Here is a 22,840-nt window from a genome sequence, read left to right as displayed (position 1 = left end):
TAAACAAAACGTAGACAATAATTTCGGCAGCGCTGCATTTTATCATTGAGTGTAACTTGCATGTCATTGAGGACAGAGTTGCAGTACATGAAATGTGGAAAAATCAGAGATTGGACCAGTAATCATTGTAGTATACTTCTAGGAAGGACATCTTGTAATTTTTTCAGTGAATGCATTGCTGAGAAAACCTTTCTACAGGTTTTATTGACTTGTTCTGACCAGTTGAGGTTTTTATCCATAATGATGCCTAGGTTTTTCACTGAGTTGCAGTAGGGGATCACATTACCATCAACAGTTATTTTATGTATCGACTGTATGTCGATATTTTATGTATCGGCTATGTGTCGATATTGTTTACTAAACGTGAGTAACCAATAATTTATTATGGGTTGTGTTTTGGTTGGGTTGAGTCTGAGGCCGTTTCGCTTTGTCCATTCCACTATCGAACTTATGTCATGATTCATCTTTTTCACGGTTTCATTAACTTTTGTTATAGGACAACTTGCATAAATTTGAAGGTCATCTCATATGTATGGAAACTAGAAAATTTTATAGAAGAGGGAAGATCATTTGCATACAGAGTAAAAAGAAGAGAGCCTAGAATTGAACCTTGAGGAACACCATGTGGAACATTAACCAATTCGATCTGTTCTCGCCAAGAGACACATTGTTTCCTATCTGTAAGATATGGGAGAGAGGTTATATACCGTTCTGGAGAGAGAGAGGTTAGACAGAGTGAAGGAAACTGTTAACCTTTTTAATGGATCATGACATTAATAACAAATGGAATCTACTTTGAATCTATAAAAATTATTTATTGAAAAATATTCCTGTTTCTGCTGCTTAAAGATCTTCTGTAGCGTCGAGGCATATTGGCTCCAACTGCAAAATCTGCAAAAAATGAATATTCAAAACTTATTTTTTTCAATCAAGGTAAATATTTTGTTCTATTAGATGAAATACATAATAAATGTTTAAATATTTTGCATTTTATTTGCATCATAATATCATAATTTTTATACTGTGACACAGTCACACCAAGTTTAACCTAAAAGTGACCTTCTTTTGTATTTAACTAGTAAATGAAAAAGACTAAGTAATTGTCAAAAACCACAGATTTATTGATACTTAGAAAGGCTGGATTCGGCTATTACACCATTGTCAATCTCTGATAAACTAAAACTAAATACAAGAGCAGCAGAATTTATACTAGTAGGCGAGTAAGCTACTGCTATTGGTCAAGGGCATGAACGCCTGGTACACAAAAAGTAACAGAATCCTAACCAGTACAACTATGGATATTATGGATATACTAATTGAAATATAATAAAAAGGCAGAAATAAAGATAAAGCAAGCAGATTGGTTTTGTGTCGATAGTTCAACTATATCTAGACGAGATTCGACAAAATATTGACTGTAGAACCTCGATAATGACTAGGGCTACGATTATCAATGTTGAACATCGATTTCGGATAACAGTGATCGGAGATGAAGGAATTTGAATATTTTTCCGCGAGATGGGACAAAGTCACCTGTGGTAGACGTAGCAAACAAGGTAAAGGAACCGATAATCCTATTATATTGAGCAAGCAATTTCCATCTGTATTTATATATATTTATGATATAAAAATTCGATTGCTGAACGACAACTAGGAAAACTCGCTGAACGACATTGAAAGGATAATTCATCCTTGGAAAAACAGCTGAGACTTTCGTTGTCTGTGAATAATGGAAGTGAGTGAGCGAGTGCGTCCGTGGAAAATCAAAATATCTCATCCCCGAAATTCATAAGCTGACGTATAGCCAGCTGTAAAACATAAACATGACCTAAAAGATGAAGAAACCTTAAGGGTTTAAAAGGTGAGATTATTCATAATTAATCAAAAATAATAATCATATTTAAAATAAAAACATGTTTTTGCGATGTTTCCAAATTCATCAAAAAAGTCAATTTCCTTCCTTTCTTTCTTTCCTAAAACGTTTTTTACCAGATGCACTCAGCTGCTGGGGGGCTCTTAGCCTTTCCATCAGCTTATCTCACGAGAAATATTATCTAGAAATTTTAATCGACTTCATCAGAATAATCTGATTTGTTGACATGACATGGTATATCAAAATATCAAATATCATGGTACATCTGTCCTGGAGGCAACAAACGGACTATTTATGTAAAAAAAAACTCTCCTCTGAAACATATACGTCATCCGCAGAATTAGAAACATTGCTGATCGCATATATCACTCATTACTTATGTCACACCTAAGATATGGCATCATCGCCTGGGGATTGTCAGCTCAGGGAAATCTCGAGAGAATATTAAAGATACAAAAGAGGGCAGTGCAAATCTTACTAATAGCAAACTACATAGAACACAGAACAGTTAATTAGAACACAGAAACCACTCTTTAAACAGACAAGTATCCTCACAGCAATCTCGATATACATCCTGGAATCCATCATCCTAGTAGTAAACCGAAGTCCGGGTTTAAGACAAGATAAGCACAGTTATGGAGCACGCAACATGGATGCAGTGCTTAATTTGTAAATTTTCAGGCGCCGGAACTCTGGCTGGCCCGACTACCGGGGAGTATGGAATACCCCTCATGGGAAGGGTGACCGGGGGTGAACCCCCGGAAAATTGTTCTAAATTTGGCCTTAAAAACCCAGTTTTAAGTCTGTTTTTGATTATTCTAATTTTCAATTAAGTTTAACGTGAAACAAATACAGATTTGATCAAATTCAATGGTAAATGGTAATACTTTAAATTGCCAGAAGCTCAAGAAGGAAGATAAATGAGAATAAAAACAAACTTCAAATAGAACTATACTTTTTATTTTTATTTGTGTCAACAATATTATTACAAAACATTTTGTGTATTGATACTACTACGTTACGTTCCGGCAGAAATTAAGCACTGCATGGATGACATAAGCCTCCCTGAGCATCGACTTAAAAAGTACCGGTATAGTAAATCTCCAGCCTATTCGGGGGCATACCTGTTTAACCTGCTTCCTAGCAACATAAAATCATTAGCGAATAGCAACACCTTCATAAGAAGCCTCAAACAATACCTGATGGTCAGACCATACTATAGCATAACAGAAATCATTGATGATCACACTTTCTCACACCTTAAATAAAGGTGAACACCGACACCCCCACGATGGGACGAAAAGGACGATTCCCTGGTCAAGCAGACTGCGGAGAAGACAAAAGAAGTACCTAACAAGTATCATTCTAGATTAGAGTATATCATTATTTTCAAAGTTGATCATTATTTTACAGTTTTAAGTAATTAGTGAGTGTTATTTTGTTACGGTATTCAATTTGGTTTGTAAACAATCTAAATTAGATATTTTTTGTTTTCAAATGTTTGGACTGAAAATTGGACCTGAATTCAAGTGTATGGAACATAAACTATTTTTTTACTATTCGGGGAAGAAACAGTTTTGTGCTGTGCCTCTTAGTCCTTCCCCAACCATTTTAAAGAATTGCGTTCTGTTGACAATAAACAAAAAAATCTGGTGTGGTACACTCACACAACTTTCCTTGCTCATTGAACTGTGAGCCTCATTCTTAAACGAGAATAATTTAGAGGAATAACATGATGACGATTGGCGGCGACATATTTGAAACTATGATCAGACTACTGTATATGTGTATATATAATTATTGTTCTCAGACTTCTTTTTCCTTTGTGTAAATTGTGAAATTCGATGATTTTTTAAAAGTCGTCAAAACAGCTGTTCTACAGATGTAATATCTCCACTGTGTTCTTTTTGCTCTCCTACCTATCTCATGCACTAGAAGTAGTTTACAAAGTCCATTTATCCAATTATCCGCCATTTCTCTCAAGAATATTACGGAGCTCCTGCAATTTTCCCAGAAATAAGACTTATGTCAGTTGATAGGGCTTATAAATATAGCTATCCATGGTATAAATTTGAAGAAAATCGTTAGAGCCGTTATCAAGAAAACTGTGAAAAACAAGGTTTTTTAGTAATTATCTGCCATTTTTCTCAAGAATATTACGGAGCTCCTGCAATTTTATACGCTCTTGATGAGTATATACCTAAACAGAAGAAATCAGAAGTGAAGAGTAAATATCCTTACTGGTTTACACCTGAGATCATTAATGACATAAAACAAAAGAATAAATGCTCCCAAAAAAGGAAATTTTCAAGGTATCATGATGAGTTGTTCAAAAAATTGAGAGCTGAAATAAAGTTGAAAATTCAAAATGTCCATCGTGCACACTTAGATGAAGTGGAGTCTCAGATGAAAGGCAATGTTAAATCATTTTGGAAATTCGTCAATAGCAAGCGCTGCAATAGTTTTTCAGAAAAGGCAATGAAGCTGAATGATGTGTCATATTTTGGTAGGGATATTCCCAGTGCATTTGCTGAGTACTTTGCTTTTGTATATGTCAATGACCCTCCTTGTCCGAATATTGATACAGTGTATTGCAGTAATAATGGTGGCTGCTTTTTCAACTTGTCCTCGGTCTGAAGAGATTTCTGCAGCAAATGTGGAGTTGAAGCCAAGAGCATCAATGGGGCCGGATGGCTTACCACCATTTATAATTAAGGGCTGTGCCACATTGCTGTTGGAACCATCGAAGTTCATCTTTGACATGTCATTGAGGCTTGGCGTTTTTCCATCTAGGTGGAAGATGGCCCATGTCACCCCAATTTTTAAGAGTGGGAATAGGTATCTGATTACTAATTACAGATCAATATCATTATTGAATGTACTAGCTAAGGTTTTTGAAAAGGTTATATACAGGAATATATTCAATCATGTCCATCCTCTGATTTGTAGATAGCAACATGGTTTCATGCCCAAAAAGTCAACTGTAACCAATCTGATGGGGTTCACTAGCACTGTATCATCTGCTTTGGAGCAGGGTGGCTCAGTGGATGTGGTGTATAGTGATATGTCCAAGGCTTTTGACAGGGTCAATCATGGTATACTATTGAAAAAGTTGGCAAATTTTGGTTTCGGTAGGAATATGTTGTCCTTTGTTAGAAGCTACCTTGTTAAGAGGATACAATATGTATTGGTGCATGGTACTGATTCTTTTCATTTCAAGAATGGATCAGGGGTGCCCCAGGGCTCAAATCTTGGGCCCTTGTTCTTCTTGCTATTTGTTAATGATTTGCCTCATGCGATCAAGAATTCTCACTGCTTAATGTTTGCAGATGATGTGAAGGTATTTAAGGTAATACACACCACTCAAGACTGTGAATCTTTGCAGTAGGATGTAGATAGGTTGCATGCATGGTGCACAGAAAATGGCTTACTGCTGAATGTTAATAAGTGTAGTGTTGTCACCTTTACTCGTAGGCGAAATGAGCTGATTAACTTTGCTTACAATGTAGGTAACTGTCAGCTGCCTTGTAACCTGGAAGTTAAGGATCTGGGAGTTTATTTTCATTCTCCCTTGAAATACAATTTCCATGTCGAAAAAATTGTCAACAAGGCTAGTCAAAGTCTGGGCTTTGTAATAAGAACCTGCAGGGACTTTAGAGGTGAAGAGACTCTTTTGTGCCTGTATAAGTCACTTGTCAGAAGTGTGCTGGAGTATGGAGCTCCTATTTGGAATCCATACTCTGGGGGTCTAATTCAGGACTTGGAGAGGGTACAGAAGAGATTTTTGAGACACTTGTTCTATAAGAGATTTAGTGTCCTGTGTCCTATTGGTTTTCCTAGCAGAGAGCTAGGAAGACGTCTCTGTGTAAGACGTTCTGTGATTGATCTGGTGTTCTTTTACAAGCTGTTGAATGGTTCAGTTGATACACCCGAGCTGTTGGCCCAGATCAATATCTATGTATCTCCAATAGCACGGAGATCTACATTCTCATTCAGAGTAAATTATAGCGGATCATTGAGTGGTTTTTTCGCTCCAATGAATCGGCTGCCCAGGCTGTTCAATACGGTTGTGGACAGAATTGACTTATTTCACCTTTCTGGGAGTCGGTTTCGTCGTGAAGTTAGAGAGGCCCTACTGGATGGAAGGGAGTGTTGGAGAGTTGAACTGTCGTTCATCCATAGAGTCTGGGAGAATTAATCTTATTTCCAAGTATTATTTCATTTCACTCATTTTTCATTTTAGTATTTGGTGCAGAACTTAAGATTGTATAATCACTTGATGTAATTGCATTTTATATTAATGTATTTATAATCATCATCATAATGTTTCTACTTTTAATTTCTTATTTCCAATATTAATTTGTTTAGTTGTACTTCAAATTCTCTTTAATTATTTAAGTATTATTTCATTCCACTCATTTTTCATTTTAGTATTTGATGCAGAACTTAAGATTGTATAAATCACTTGATGTAATTGCATTTTATATTAATGTATTTATAATCATCATCATAAATGTTTCTACATTTTATTTATTATTTCCAATATTAATTTGTTTAGTTGTACTTCAAATTTTCTTTGTTTTTCAAACAATTAATGTAATGGAAGCAAAATGGATCATTGATCTGTTGCTTCCACATATTCTTGTTTTCAATAAATAAATAAAAAATGAATAAATAAATAAATAAATAAATAAATAAATAAATAGATAAATGAATAAATAAATAAATAAAAAATGAATAAATAAATAAATAAATAAATAAATTTTCCCAGAAATAACACTCATTTCAGTGGATAGGGCTTATAAATAGCTATCCATGTTATAAATTTGAAGAAAATTGTTAGAGCCATTATCAAGAAAACCGTGAAAAACAAGGTTTTTTAGTAATTATCCACCATTTTTCTCAAGAATATTACGGAGCTCCTGCAATTTTCCCAGAAATAACACTCATGTCAGTTGATAGGGCTTATAAATAGCTATCCATGTTATAAATTTGAAGGAAATCGTTAGAGCCGTTATTGAGAAAACTGTGAAAAACAAGGTTTTTTAGTAATTATCCGCCATTTTTCTCAAGAATATTATGGAGCTCCCGCAATTTAACCAGAAATGAGACTCATGTCAGTTGATAGAACTTATAAATAGCTATCCATGGGTATAAATTTGAAGAGAATCGTTAGAGCCGTTTTCGAGAAAACCGTGAAAAACATGGTTTTTTAGTAATTATCCACCATTTTTTCTGCCATCTTGGATTGAATTTCACTGAATTTCTTATTGTCGGTTCCTCATGGTATAAGGACCTTAAGTTTGAAATTTCAAGTCAATCGGTTAATTACTTACTTACTTGATACTTGTTGTCATTGTCAAAGACTGGGGATTCCAGATAGACAGTGTCATAAACAAGGTTGGTTGGTAGCCATTTTTGCTAGTCATTGGAGTAGAACTGATTCAAAAAAGGGGCTCGTCCTCAAGCTCAGAAAATGAGTAGAGTGGCCTGTCGTTCAGCTTCAGCTTCACTGTGCTAAGCAGTTTATCTCTTGGTAGATTTCTCACTTTGCTGGGCAGCCTGTTGAACATTCGAATGGCTGCAGCTGGGTAGCTGTTGTAGGTGCTGCTCAATCGTGTCTGGGATGCCTCAAGGTCAGCAGCTCGGCGTGTATTGTGGCTGTGGATTTCGCCTCTTCTCGTCCAGTCTTCCTGGTTGACCATCAGGTGTGATAGTGAGCAGAACACATACTGACTGTAGATGGTGAGGATCCCCATACCCTTGAAGAGAGGTTTACAGTGGTCCCCACTTCCCGAGAATGTGATTGTTTGGACTGCTCTTTTTTGGAGGAGCAGCACATCCTTTGCTGCTGGTACATGTCCCCACAGGATCAGTCCATACATGATGTGGCTGTGAAAGAGTGAGTGGTATGCCATCACCAAACTATCCCTGCCTACCACATGTCTGAGCTTTTTTAGCAGGTATATTACCCTGGAAAGCTTTCGACACACTTCTGACACATGGTGACTCCATCTCAGCCTTCCATCCAGCCAGAAGCTAAGCAACTTGACCGGTTCTGCCTCCTGCCGTCGCAGTGAGCAAATGAGGGTATTTGTTTTGTCCTCATTCAGCTTTAGTTTGTTTGCTGAGAACCACTTTTTTGCGCTGCATAACAGTTCTGCAGATCTTGAAATGGCCTCATCACTTGTTGGACATCTCGCTGCTATTGTAGTGTCATCTGCAAAAATCACTGCTTCCTCGTTTGCTGTGAAATCATTCATGAGGAGAATAAACAGCAAGGGTCCCAACACTGAACCCTGTGGTACACCATGCTCTACTCTCCTGATTCTTGAAGTCACTTCCTTTATTGAAGTAGCTTGCATTCTATTTTGCAAGTAGTTTACAATTGTTTTCAGCACGGTCCCTTTCATGCCATACATTTCAAGCTTTTTGATGAGTAAGTCATGTGGCACACAATCAAAAGCCTTACTCAGGTCGCACATTGTGAGGGCCAGGGCTTCACCACCCTCAAAGGCACTTTGTATCTTGCTGGTCAGGGTGAGCAATGCACTTGTAGTTGAGCGCCCATTTCTGAAGCCATGTTGGGATTTTGCCAGGATTTCGTTCCCCTCCAGAAATTCTGTGAGTTGCACCTTCATTTCTGTCTCAATGACCTTGCACAAAATTGGGACTATTGATATTGGTCGAAAATTAGATGGGATGCTGGTGTCACCTTTCTTGTGAATCGGTATTGTTCTTGAAATCTTCAGTAGATCCGGGAACTTACCCACACTGAGACAATAATTTATTGCCCTTGCCATTGGTCTTGCTATTAAATGTGCTGTGGATTTCAAGAAAAATGTTGACAGGCCATAAATGTCCTGTGTTTTGGAGTTCTTCAATCCTCTGATAATGTTCTGTATCCTCCTTGGGTTAACCTCCTTCCACACATACATACTTATACCACCTCTGGTGTTGATGCCAACAACTGGATCATGGTAGCCTGTTTCGTTCAGGTACTTCAACACATTTCCAGCAGCCTCAACAAAATAATTGTTGAAATCGTCTGGGCTGAGTGGAGAGTCTACCTGGGGCTTCTTTGGACGATGTTCATTGATCACATCCCAGGCCGCTTTGCACTTGTTGTCTGCATTCATGATGATGTTGGCTGTGTGCTCTCTCTTTGCCTGGCTGACATTCCTTTGGTACTCATTGTTTACTCTCAGGTAGAGCCTGTAGCTGTTTTGTCTCTTTTCTTGTGTTTCAGCTGTCTTATATTGATGGTTTAGCAGCATCACTAGGTTCTTCTGCCTACAGAGATTCCCTGTGAACCATGTTCTCTCGTTTGAAGTGTGGAACAGTGGACCTCTATTGAGTCTTGTGGATTTCCTCCTCACTTTCGGGTATACAGAGTTGAAGGCGCTTATGTACCCAGTTATCAATATATCGAATGTCAGTTCTGGATGTGTGGTGCTGAATATTTGACTCCAGTTTATGTTGCTCAATTTCTGACAGAGCTCTGGAATTTGCTCTTCTCTGACTACTCTGGTGTAGAAGCTGTAATTTGATTTCCATGCAGCCTCTGATGCAATTTCACCTTTTCCAGCCTCCTGTTGGATCTGGAAGACAACCACGCAGTGGTCTGAAATCATGGGGTCAACTACATCAACTGTATAATCCCAGGAATCCATATTTGTTAGAAATGTGTCCAGGCAAGCAGTTCCTCTTGTTGGAAGGTGACTGGCTACAAACAATCCATGATGTCACAAAAGGTTTGTGAAACTATCTCTCATCCTGGATGGTGTCTCGAGATGTATGTTAAAGTCACCTCCTATCATCACACTTCTTTTGTGGGTTTTTATCAAAAACGATAGGAACTCATCAAACAATGTCAGGAATTGATCAAAGTCCCCATCTGGAGATCGATATACTGTGATTGCAATTATGTCATAATCCACTAAATGAATTGCAGCAATCTCCAAAGTGAATTCAGCACTGAACTGTTCAACATCTATCTTAATACACTTCAGGTTTCTTTGCAGATAAACAGCTGCTCCTCCATTCCTATGTAGATTTCTAGTGAATATACTTCCCAGCTTCAGTGATTTGATGCTACTGTAGATTTCAATCTCCTCCTCCCTCAGCCAATGTTCAGTTATGCATACTATACTGGGGTCCAATTCGTCCACGAAAATTTCAAGGACATCATTTTTCGTTCTGAGACACTGTACGTTTAAAAGTATGATTTTGAGTGTATCATAGTGTCTCTGTTTCATCCAAGGTGTAGGTGAGCCTACCTCAGTGTCCTCCCCTGCGTCTTTCTGAATAAAAAACGTCTCAGAGTGACATATTTTGGCCATTTGGTGCTGTCCATTATTGAGTCTTTCATGTCATATTCAACACCCGGTTTAAAGCTGCAGTACGACTCGCTTTCACTCACAAGTTTTTCGACTGTGAAAATACAATTTGGAAATGTCCTGGTCAAAAATCTTTCAACATCCTCTCATTGGTGGTACCCCTCTTTATTTTCCCCAGGTGGAACCATGCTCTCTTTTCTCCAACGAGAGTAGACAGTAATTCTACATCTTTAGGGTTGTATTTGACCCTATTATTGTCTTGTTTGCCACATTCACAGTTTTCCTGTTTGCCCTTGTAGCTCTGGCATAGTTCATTTTTGTCTCGGTCATATTTTTTAATGAGTCATCAACTTTAGATAATACAGCCACTTGATAATCTAGTGGGATAGTCTTTTTGGTTCTATATTTTCTGTTTGATGCTATCTTCCAATCGGATTTGTCATTTTCTTTACACTTAATTGAAGAAAAACTATGGTTATTTACATTTTCTTCAAGTCCATTGCTTCCCTGTTGCAGAGAATAGTCAAATAATGGAGAATCTATTTCATTTATTTTATTATTTGAAGCAGTGGTTGGAGGGAAATTGGAGTTAGCAACCTCTGGGTCTGGATCAACTTCATAATTAGGAATGGAGTTATCGTGTTCACAGACATACACACATACACACACACAGACCAACACCCAAAAATCATTTTTCCTACAGATACCTTAAAAAGTGACCATTTCTGCACTGATTGCAGGCCACAAAGAATCACTTTTCCGCACTAGTGCGCAAAGTGAGTACTCAGCATACTCCAGATTTGCAGCATGACAACGCAAAATAGTTAGTAGGTTATATGGAGCACCAGTGCAGGAAAATCAAAATTAAGTTGGTAATACTCATAGTGAGGCCCACGTTATAATGGCAGTGGAGAACAGCGTTGCCTTGCCAATATGTGTCTCGATTATAGTCATTTCAATGCTTACATAAGATAAACCCCCTTCAAGCAGTCAGATAAATTTTCAATTGAATTACTAATCATTATAATTCAATTTTAAATGAATTAAGGTTTTTATTAATAATAAAATTACACAGAAAAACATTTGATGGATTTCAGAGAATTTTACCCATAATTACTCACTTTTCATATTCAATGGTAACTGTAGGAAAAATTTAATGTGAAATACATGCGCAAAGTTCGTTTGCTGCACTCAAGAAACCATCATTCCGCACTCGCCTACGGCTTTGTGTAAACGTTTCTTTCGGTGCAGCAAACTGTCACTTTGCGCACTAGTTGCACAAATAACTATTTTGGACTAAGGGGACCTTGAAACGTATAGAAAACTTGAAATTGGGGTACCTTAATTTTTTTTGAAAAGCAATACTTTCCTTACCTATGGTAGTGGGGCAAAGAAAGTAATAACGAGCGAAGCTCGGTGCCCTGATATTGAATTTGAATTTCAAAAACACTTATGGAGTGAAAATGCACACAATTTTAATAATGAAAAAATATGGATATGCAACAGAGTAATAATAATATTGCTTATTTTATGACATTGTTATGATAATTATTTGTTCAGTTTGAAATAATCAAAATTGATTTGACAAAATTTCAATAATTGAGTTCAAAATTTTTTTTTTAATAGATCACACTCTGTAATAGAGAATATAGTGTTACAAGGCTACTGCTGTACCCTATAAGCTTAATAACAGTAAAATTTGCCTATCAATCTTCATCCAGAACCAATGCATTTAATTAATAAATCATTTAATTTTTTATTTGATAATTATGTTCTATTTTGATGTTGCAGAGAACATTGTTCTCATATCTCATTTGAGTTGATGGCTTCGCATGTCACTCATATTTTTGCTCTTTATCATACGTCACAAACTTTCTTATCTACCAATGACGCTTCCATTTCTTGCCAGCAGATGGCTCTGCTTAGCCAATCGAATAGAACGTAGCATCAAGTCTTGGGCAGCCGTAACATTCAATATGGCATCCGTTGTAGTTGTATTTGTGTGACTCTTAACTAAAATGCCCTTAGTTTTGAAGGAATCGTAATAAACTATTGGAGGATTGACATTTTAGGTTTGTAATTTAGCTCAGTGATGGTTTCTAAACAAGTATCGTAAGCTGTCAATTGAAATCACAGTAAGTCGGTCGACACAACCCTGTTGTAACCATTGGTATGATGTTAATTTACCATATCTTTTTTGTCTATTTTTCATGTTTAGAAATGCTGATAAAGCCTTTATAATCTTTAATACTCTTTTTAACAACAATTTTTAATAAAATTCACCATCAGAATCGTTGAATAGCATCTGTAAACGTATTGAAATGCAGATTTAGATTGCCTTTCTAGAAAGTTAACCTGTCTTTTCAGAAAACTTAGCTGAAATTTCTTTAAATAGTTTAACCTATCTTATAATAATGGGTCTATTTATACTCCATTACTTTAAAACTTTGTTTTTGACCATTTTTTAAGCTTTTCAAAATGCCAGTTTTTGAATAAAAGAGAATTTAACAAGAAACATCAATTCCTATTTTACTTGTTGATTACTTTGGCTCAATATTATAAAATCAAATGATATTAGAATATCTTCAAACATGACTCAGAATTACAATAATTATTATTCCTTTTTTTATCAAAATCAAGTAATGTCAAATACATAAAATCCTAACCTAAATGAAAGACTGCTTGGTCCTAACCTATATCAGCACTGCATTTCCAAGGTAAACAATAGTCATTTTATAAACTTTACAGCTATTCCTTTCAAATGTGATAATGTTTATTTTTTACCTTTATTTGAGATGTCTTTGCAAAAGTATATAAACCTATTTCAAACATAAGTGTGATTGAAATAAGATTAAAAATATTTAGGTTGTTGAAAAATTAGAGTTTTATTTTGTTATGAGAATAACCGTGTTGTACATAGGCAACATTTATTGTTCTAAACTAATAGAATTAGAATATATTTTAGTGTAAAAGATATACATTTAAAATGTTTCTAGGTTAAGTTTAGTTAGTTAGTTTTATAATATCAAAACAACATTCACCATCATCCATCGCCTCAAATACTCTTCGATCTACGCCTCCACCTACCAATCCTGATCTACCAACACCTATTATCTTCACCATGTCAACGAAAGTGCGCGAATTTAGTGAAGTGCTCACCTTATCAGAATCTTACTGTCGTCCAATACAATATTTGAATGATTTCCACTTCTTTTTGGATACTTGAATTGAGGTAAGATTTTTATAGATATTTTTTGCTTTTTAGATTTGAATGTATTCTAACATGCTTTGAATATTTCATAATGACAGTTTCCCTTCATCATTTTATGAGTAGGTTAGGTTTTCAAGAAGTTTTTTTTTGTTTATGTACGGTACACATCTATCATGTTTTTCGTTACTCCTAAAGCTGCGTTCACACCAAATTTATTAACAAAATGTTAATAACTTAATCCTTATAGCTGCGTTTACACCAAAGTTATTAAGTTAATCCTTATAGACTTTATAAGATTGAACGGAACTTGACAAACACATAAACGTTCATCATGTGTATGATAAGTTTTGTTGGATCTATAAAATCTATAAGGATTAATGTATTAACATTTTGTTAATAACTTTGTTGTAAACGCAGCTTTACAATCAATCAAGATATAATGCAGTAAGCTAATTTATTGCAAGAACATCATCTATACTCAGATTTCTTTGGGTTTTTATTATCGTCCTTTTGATATTTATAAAAACGATCCTGTATTTTATCTTTTGAATAAAATAATACTGCAAATAACACTAAAATAAGAATAATCAAAGACTGCATATTTTTTTATTAGGAGTAATAATCGACTGATATCAACTCAAGATTTGATTATAAAATGATAAAAATAATCAAGTAGGTTTAAGATCATTAATATAATTTTAAAATAACACTATTAAAATAATTTGGGATATAAACATATTTTTTTAAATCTTTATTTAGATTTTAATCTGAAAAATCAATCAATTTAATTGTAAATACAAATAAAAATAACGGTTAGCATAAAATTATGTAGGCTAAGTCAAGTCGAAGATTCTTTTTAAAATTGAAATAATTTTGAAGGATAAATTCCAAATTAATTACAATGAAATTATGAAGTAGAAAAATAGTCTATCATCTTCATAGAAAGCTACCACAAAATTTTTGTTCATAAAATCATTTAACTTGAATTGATTTTAATTTTTGTATTGTTTGATTGCACTGCATGTCTTCCTGACGTAGTTCTTTTCATTGCTGGATTGATAACTTGTTTCCTGTTTGTAACATCAATCACAGTTCATTATATCTGATCAGTGATTCCATTCATCTCATTTTGTCTTCTACCATATCATATGTAGATGTAGTAGCACCATAACTGCAGTGATTTTCAACTTAAATCTAATGTTTTTTCGATAGACCATATTTTATATCAGCTAATGTGAAACAGATTTCCAATTACTATTATATTTTATAATTATCTTTCCCTTTGAGCTTTAATCTCATAATTCTACTGATGATGTAGATTTTTTAGTGTCTCTTTATCCTGTAAAGAGGGCAGGATGCATTTTCGCACGCTTAGATATGAGCTTAGGATGCAAAGCTAGGCCTACCATGTGGGGGCTGTCTATCTTGAGTTGAGAGCCGAGCCATGTAGGGGCGTTTATCCCCGGCATAGCCACACTCTTGGCTCTTGGGATGCATGCTTACTGAACTTCCTAGTGTTCGCTAGAAGACTGGCATCCTTACAGATAGAAACGTATAGGCTGTTTGTAATCAAGAATAGTATATAGAATAGATATTTAGAATAGCTATATACTATCCTATGGTGGTTTGTAATAGCCACCATATGCAATGCAACCATATAACTTGACATGCTAAACTCAGAAATATTAGTTTCTATCTCCAAACACCACTTAAAACATGGTAATTCATTTAATCGATGGTTCCTTCAATGATTTTGAATAAAATATTACTAAACTAAATATTTCAACATGGCAAATTTAGGTTTAAAGTTAATTTCTTGTATCTGCTACAAGACTGGTCTCAACATAGAAGCCATCTTTTTTTCCATTTCCCATCTCTATTTTTCCCCTAAAGTCTTCAAGATCGAATATCTATAAGTTTAATTCTTTAAAACCAACTTATTAAGTATTAAAAATAGTTTTGTAACAAATTAAATACATACAACTCTATTGAAATAGATAAAATAATAGTTAATATTATATTACCTATACATACTAAAATATTCAAATACCTCCAGTGAAAAAAAAATTAGTTGAATAAAAAAATTTAGTTTTGTGAACTAAAATATTGCAACTATGTTACAGAAAGCATAAATTTTATTTATTTAAAATGTATATTTTCAAATATATAACTGTGAATACCTGTTTTTCAATAGTTTTCTGTTCTACTGAGCAATAACATAAACCGTGAAAAAGCCATTGGTTCTTATGAGACTTCACGCAATTGCTAGACTGCTTGTCAACACTCTCATAAGAAGCAATAGTTTTCACAGTCTTTCATTCTGCTCACAGAACAATATCTCAATTATTAAGAACTATAAATTGTTGAGTGGAAAGCAGGGCTTAGCAAAAATGTCAACCAAAATAAATATTAGCAATTTTATGAAACTATTATTGGACAGAAATGTTTTATCGTTACAGACGTCCACATTTGTACCTGGCAATGCTATCAATTCCCTCCATCAATAAATGCCAACAATAGCAAAAGGCTCCCCCCCCTTTTTGATGTGCTGTCAGCCACAGATCTGACCTGACCAAACCTTTTCACAACTCATTTTATTTGATAGCCAATGACAACAGTCCAATAAAAAAACCATGGACACAAACATTCCATCTAAAATACTACTGCCAATATTAACAAAGTCGCAGGCACTGGAATTTGTTTGAATTATTATTTTGTGAAGTGTTATTGGTCCTGTTAGTCATATATTTTATCTTTTTTGTGTTTATGATTGGCTCTTATTTTAGTACTGAGGTTGTTTTACGGCTTTGCGAGATCATTGTACGGTCTATAAATAACGAGTCTTCTTTAACAGCTTTGAATTTGCGTGAGGGTGAGCTCTGCTGTAAACTTATTGGTAATGCTACACTTTGGACCGTTATAGTGTAGGCTATATAACGAGGCACATAAATAATTATATACACCATGCTATAAATCAGATTTTGTAGCGGTTTGCATTAGAAATTGCAGTCCTGTTTTGTTGTTTCCAAATGACGTATAATTTTCACCAGCACATCAAATAATATCGTGTGATGAATTTCGATATTGGTTGAACACTGGTCAACCCATAAGATACCATAGTCCCCAACATACACTTCTTATGTTACTGGTATGTAAGACCAGTGCTAATGTATCGTGTTAGCAACACTGATCATAAATATAATTGTGTGATAATTTTTGTTTTGATTTATGACTGGTTAACCAATATGTTAGGCAAAGATAAGGATTGAAAATAGAAACGTTATGCATGATATTTTAGTAAACATTCTAACAAATTTGGAGGAGATATAATTTTGAGTTGAAACTGTAGGACAATCTCTCATGTCATCATCCTGCCTCCCATAAATAGACAAGATATGTATGTATGGCTCGTAGTAGATTGGGCTTGACATTTGAGTTGCTCATTTGTGCTTATTTTATTAAATATTGCAACATATTTTGATAATAAATTTGAAACTGTTGGGATACTTCCCATAAGCCAAGATCAAATCTGGATGGAAACTATGGGAACATCCTTAACAAAAATCCTTTTATTGGATAAATATTTATTTAAAAAATTGATTTATTTTATTTTATTAAGATCAAGCTGATGTGGAAAAGTCCTTGGAAGTACATTCTTATTTAACCTAATATCTTAATTTATTATGTCAATGTCAGTTTTCACTAGATTGAAGAAGTTACCTCAGCCAACTCCATTCTTTAAAAATGTGACTGCCCAATTTGGATCTACTGTAAATAAATGCATACTCTGGTCACTGGTGGCTCCCCGCACTCATTTGGGCCTTGACATACTATTACTCAGGCAAGAATGACTACATTTATGATGATCAGAATAAGTTTATCACTGATAAAATTTATATTGATGATTGAGGATATTACATCCATGATTTGATCACTCTGATTCACGAATGCTTCGAAAATGAATGTTTTCTGCTACCCTATGGGATGGCAAAAACATTGTAATTGTTGATTTATTGTAGCCTGTTAATTTATATGTTTTCACAACCCTTTAATTCTAAATCCCTTTTATTATGTGATGTACAAGGAAGGATACATATTTTTGCTCTAATTGATGTTAATAGAGATTAATGAAAATCTGTTTTTATTCCCAGATGTTCTCTCAATCAACAATGGAATCCATCCAGTATCTTGGTGAGTTTTAAATTCTTTGCCAAGTTTGTAATGTATTTAGGAACATATTTTTTTAAATTTGATTACTAATAATAGTTAGACTACACTGAAAATAATGATATAACGATTAATTTCTCCATCTAGAATCAGAACTCAAGCCACTCTTTTTTTATAGTGTTTATTAAATTTCAAGATTTCTTACATGTTTGAAATAATTCAAAGTTGAGTGATATCAATCAACGTCAATTAACTATTATTAATTATATCCTATACTATTAAACGAGCAACTTCTGTTTATATGTTCAGATGTTTGGATGTTTAGAAGATGTTTAGATGTTTATATGTTTGTATTTCACCGGATCTCGAAAACGGCTCTAACGATTCTCACAAAATTCAGAACATAGTAGGTTTATAATATAAAGATTCGATTGCTCTAGGTCTCATCCCTGAGAAAACTCGCTGAAGGACATTAAAAGGATAATTATTATTCACCCTTGGAAAAACATCTGATAATAATTATATATATTCGTCGTCTGTTGGTGATGGAAGTGAGTGAGCGAGTTCATGTGTGTGGGACTGTGTCAAAATTATGGCTCAGCTGTTGAACTTTTGTAATCATTCAATCAGGTACTTAGTGCCGGTTACAAAAAAGCCGTGCTATTTTCAATCCTGATTAATTCCAGTAGATCCATCTTTTTGAAATGGTCTTCTCTGTTTTGGTTCACGTGAAGTTGATCAGGATTAAAATTTAACCGGCTTTTGTGCAACTGGGCCTTTATGAGGGAAATTTTTGCATTCCTCTGGGAATTAATCTCAATTACTGTTATTAGATGGAACATTTCTGTATGAATGTTATTATAATTTCTTCTTTCGTAATACATTTTTTATGCTTTTGTACTCCAAAATAATAACAACCAAAGTGCGCTACTCTTCACCTGAGTTCTGAGTGAAGCACTATTGTCATGCATATTTGGAGCATGTGTCTGACTACATTCTAAACTAGACAGTAGACTTTTGACGTCACAATATACTATGACGTACGCACTTAACAATGACCGTTTGTTGAATTGCTTTGTGTCAGGAATGAGGAACAGATTTTTGAAAGATCTGTTTCAAAGCAGCTTATAACGAAGCAGTTTGTTTAACCTATGAATAGTGACGTTGTTTATGAAGCTCTTAAGAAGCATTCATTTGTAAGTTCAAGTATCGGGTGTGAATAATATTTTCCAAAGGCGTCTTTATCTTTTAAAGCTCTTAGATAAGATTCTCAAACTGTATTTCTTTCAATTGATAATTTAGGTTGTAGAGGTTTCGCAATAACTTCTGTTTATTTAGTATATGAATCTGGCTTTGCGCAGATGTTCTTCACTATAATGCTCATAACTCCATAGGCACTTAACATTCAACATAAACTCTGCTCATCTCACGACAAAAAAATTTTTATATAACATAATAATTCACTAAAAATTTAAATCTGAGTTTCCTTTTTAAAATTATTGAGTCACGTCATGACGTGAATAATTTTAAAAAGGAAACTCAGATTTAAATTTTACTTTCCTTGCCCTATTACCATAGGTAAGGAAAGTAGCCTATAGCTTTCCGAAAAAAAATTAAGGTACCCCAATTTCTAAATTTCTATATGTTTCAAGGTCCCCTGAGTCCAAAAAATTGTTTTTGGGTATTGGTCTGTATGTGTGTGTGTGTGTGTGTGTGTGTGTGTGTGTGTGGTGTGTGTGTGTGTGTGTGTGTGTGTGTGTGTGTGTGTGTGTGTGTGTGTGTGTGTGTGAGTGAGTGTGTGTATGAGTGTATGTGCGTCTGTGTACACTATATCTCATCTCCCAATATATTAACGGAATGACTTGAAATTTGGAACTTAAGGTCCTTACACTATAAAGATTCGACACGAACAATTTCGATCAAAATGCGATTCAAGATGGCGACTAAAATGGCGAAAATGCTGTGTGTGTGTGTGTGTGTGTGTGTGTGTGTGTGTGTATAGCTGCGTACACATACTCGTGCTTCCAACCCGCACCGAGCACGCCCACGAGGAACCAAAGTTCCTCGTACCGCCCACGTACCACCATCGCACAGCAATCGCTCCGCCTCCGCTCTCTACTCGCACCGATCATGAACGTTACGGAAGATGGTAGATCTTCTCGCGTTCCCCGGTCGAACCATTGTTGCTCGCCGGTCGATCATCAATCGCTCTGCTGGAGTGACGTTCGGTCTTGGAGCGGAACGAAAGTCTGTACGCACCTTATGAGTGTATGTGCGTCTGTGTACACGATATCTCATCTCCCAATATATTAACGGAATGACTTGAAATTTGGAACTTAAGGTCGTTACACTATAAAGATCCGACTTGAACAATTTCAATCAAAATGCGATTCAAGATGGCGGCTAAAATGGCGAAAATGTTGACAAAAAATGTTGTTATTTTCGCTATTTTTTCATCTCTACAATTAATGTCCAGTAACATTTTCACCTAAAATTGAAAATAAGCTCGAAATTGTGAGCAAATGTGATTATTCAATTGCAAGCTGTTGACAATTCTATTTCTATTTCACAATTCTATTCTATTAAATCATTCACTATGAAGAGATAGCAGACCTGCTGAGTCTCGAGCGTCATTGTCCTGTCACTAGCTGACTTAGATCTTTGAAGAGTAGAATTGAGATGCGCGTGAACACTAGCGTCAGGTGATCAATTTTCATAACGGCAAGGAAAGTTGTGTGAGTGCGCTACACCAGATTTTTTATTTACGAGTCAAAAGTAGTTTGAACTAACCACACTGATAGTAATCTTATTCAGCTCATTATTGCTTGGGATAGCATACAGTAGTTAGTTTGGATCTCAATACCAGTAAAACATATGAAATATAAAATAAATCCAAGATTATGTTCTAATGTTTTATAGAGTTGGAATGAGCTCACTTATTTGAAATTATTAATAAACAAGATCTAGGTTTGATTCTTTCAATCCTTACGTGATAAAAAAATCATTAATCCATCATTTATTCATACGTTTGATAGGATTTTTTTTAATAATGTTCTCGAAGTTTCAAAGAACTTATTTCTTTATTGGTTGATACATCAGCCTTGTATTTTTCCAAAACTGTATCTCTACCGCTTCCATACACTGTGATATCGATCAGAGTAGTTCAACTTCGAAATTGAACAGCCGATATGAGATTACTAAAACTTTCTCATAAATTGTATATTCTGATCCTTCTCCAATTAGGAACCCAAATAGAAATAACGGTTAACGAGTTCCTTAATTATCAACTGCTATCAGGTTTGAAATCGGTAGTAGGCTACGTGTACAATGTCAGGTATCTACGAAATAATATGTAGGAGATTTATCTATGGCGGAATTCCTCTATTTCACCCCATGAATAACACATCCATTTCATTTTCTTTATTCTAAACTAGCAGGTAACCCGTGCTTCGCAAGGGTATTTTTAAAACTTGACGTAATGAAATGTAGAAGAATTGAAAATAGGCCTATAAGAATCCTCGGTTAATTAAACATTTATATGCAACATTTCAAGTAAATCAGTCCAGTAGTTCAGATGTGATGATGCGTCAAACATAATTTCACTATCCTTTACACGTGTATACGTGTTTAAGCTAGTTCTTTCCTTTCTTATAGTACTACCATACCTATTAATAATTAACTTGATTGCAAAATTTTACATTGAATAATTATTCGATAAAAACCAAGTTCAATCGTAATGAAAACAATTTCCTTCAAAAATAATTTATAATAATATGTTTCGAGGAAAAAAATTGAGAACAAAAAAATTAAAACTTCTTCGGTACTCGAACCAAGTATTTTTCGCTTTGAAGCCGAGCTCTTTACCAATACTCCACGAAAGCTGTTGAGATGAATTGTCTAGTAACTAACGTTATATCACATTATCCTTACTACCTAGAATGAAAATAAATGTGGCATATTTCATTTAAAAAAGATTCAATTCGTTTCTGTCTGATATTTCATAACGATATCCATTAATTTTTGCATCTATTTATTAGGTGATACAAATAAATTGCAGAACATGCCGGCAATATTCAAATAAAATGCTGTTAAATTTTGGACTGCTATTGAATTTGCCCCAAAATAGCTTGTAAATGATTATTTATAGCACTTTGTTCAAAATAATCCGACACGTATTATTTTAAATGTTTGTTCAAAGAGCTGAATAATATAACTCTTCAATTGGGTTCAACAAATTTTCGTTTCTGATACACGGATTTCAGTAGGCTACATACGGTACCGTACCTAACCTTCATCATACTTGAAATACCTCTCTTATGTTAAGAAAAAGTTTTAAATATTTCACCGATTTAGGAATTTGTCAGCGGAACAATATTATTATTGTATGTTGGCTATATTATTGTATTGATTTCATTTAGAATCAAAACTCTTACATAATTTTATAACATAATATTTAACTCACTGCTCGTACCGGCGGCGGTAGTGTGCTGTATGGTACCGTAGATGATTTTCAGTGTTTAATATCGTATTTAAAGATGACAAAAACAGCTTTTCGAAAATTTAAAACATTGAGAACCAATTAAATGTTGTTATTCAAAACTTAACAACTCACAATAATATAATATTATCACAATCGCTATAAGCTGCCAGCATTTGTATCAAAACTCCGGTACTGAAACATGAGCTTTCTGTATCGAAACACATATTGCAACACATTGTTACCAGCGTATCAATTTCTCTATGAGCTTCCTTTATACAAACACATCTAAAACAATGAGATATGCCGTATGATGTTCCATGAATCAAATTTCAACATTAATTCTGAAAAATCTAGAAGGAAAATTGAAATTTGGGCTTCGAGGTGCACGAAATTGATATTTTTAGAATCTATGTGCAAAATTTGGAGATCTGAATCATTCCCGTTTTTTTCGGTATGCAATCCACAAGTTGACATGTTTTGATGCGAACAAACGAACAAACACAACCCTACTCTCTCTTATTATATAGATGATTGAGTAAATAAAAATGAAGAGACGATTCATTTTCTGAGTATTCTTGTTAAGTTCACAGACTTCAAAATATTGTTTTGCTTTAACTTTGTGAACACTAATTGTTTGTTATTCTCTTGAAGTGTATACATATTTTAATGTTTCTTATCCGATAATACTAGTGAATGAATTTGAAGCAAAACACCTCAATCGTTTTCATGATGATGTACAATTATTTCCATGTAAGTAATGTTGTTGCTTT

The 22,840-nt window shown here is 34.6% G+C and overlaps 2 protein-coding genes and 1 long non-coding RNA gene across 5 annotated transcripts in view; 2 read left to right on the top strand and 1 right to left on the bottom strand.

Moving 5' to 3' along the window:
- Positions 1-734: 734 nt before the first annotated feature.
- LOC120351940 lies at positions 735-7,351 on the bottom strand. The gene is made up of 2 exons (XR_005571643.1): positions 7,214-7,351; positions 735-891 (listed from the first exon to the last, which is right to left on the bottom strand). It is a non-coding gene; the product is annotated as an uncharacterized LOC120351940 (long non-coding RNA).
- Positions 7,352-12,144: 4,793 nt separating this feature from the next.
- The window catches only part of LOC111052731 (neurocalcin homolog), a 253,861-nt gene continuing 243,165 nt past the window's right edge, over positions 12,145-22,840 (top strand). The window contains exon 1 of one of the 3 annotated variants that reach the window (XM_039430876.1): positions 12,145-12,284. The gene's annotated coding sequence lies outside the window, so the exon portion shown is untranslated. Of the gene's footprint in view, positions 12,383-22,840 lie in introns of all 3 variants that reach the window. The other 2 variants (XM_039430877.1, XM_039430879.1) reach the window with 2 other exon arrangements.
- The window catches only part of LOC111052732 (neuronal calcium sensor 2), a 241,913-nt gene continuing 231,258 nt past the window's right edge, over positions 12,186-22,840 (top strand). Inside the window, exons 1-2 of the mRNA XM_039430880.1 lie at positions 12,186-13,444; positions 17,575-17,614. The gene's annotated coding sequence lies outside the window, so the exon portion shown is untranslated. The remainder of the gene's footprint in view (positions 13,445-17,574; positions 17,615-22,840) is intronic.

Source organism: Nilaparvata lugens, chromosome 6 (assembly GCF_014356525.2).
Source record: "Nilaparvata lugens isolate BPH chromosome 6, ASM1435652v1, whole genome shotgun sequence".
Lineage (NCBI taxonomy): Eukaryota > Metazoa > Arthropoda > Insecta > Hemiptera > Delphacidae > Nilaparvata > Nilaparvata lugens.
Note: the sequence above shows the minus strand (reverse complement) of the source record. Positions and strands in the feature narration are given on the sequence as shown.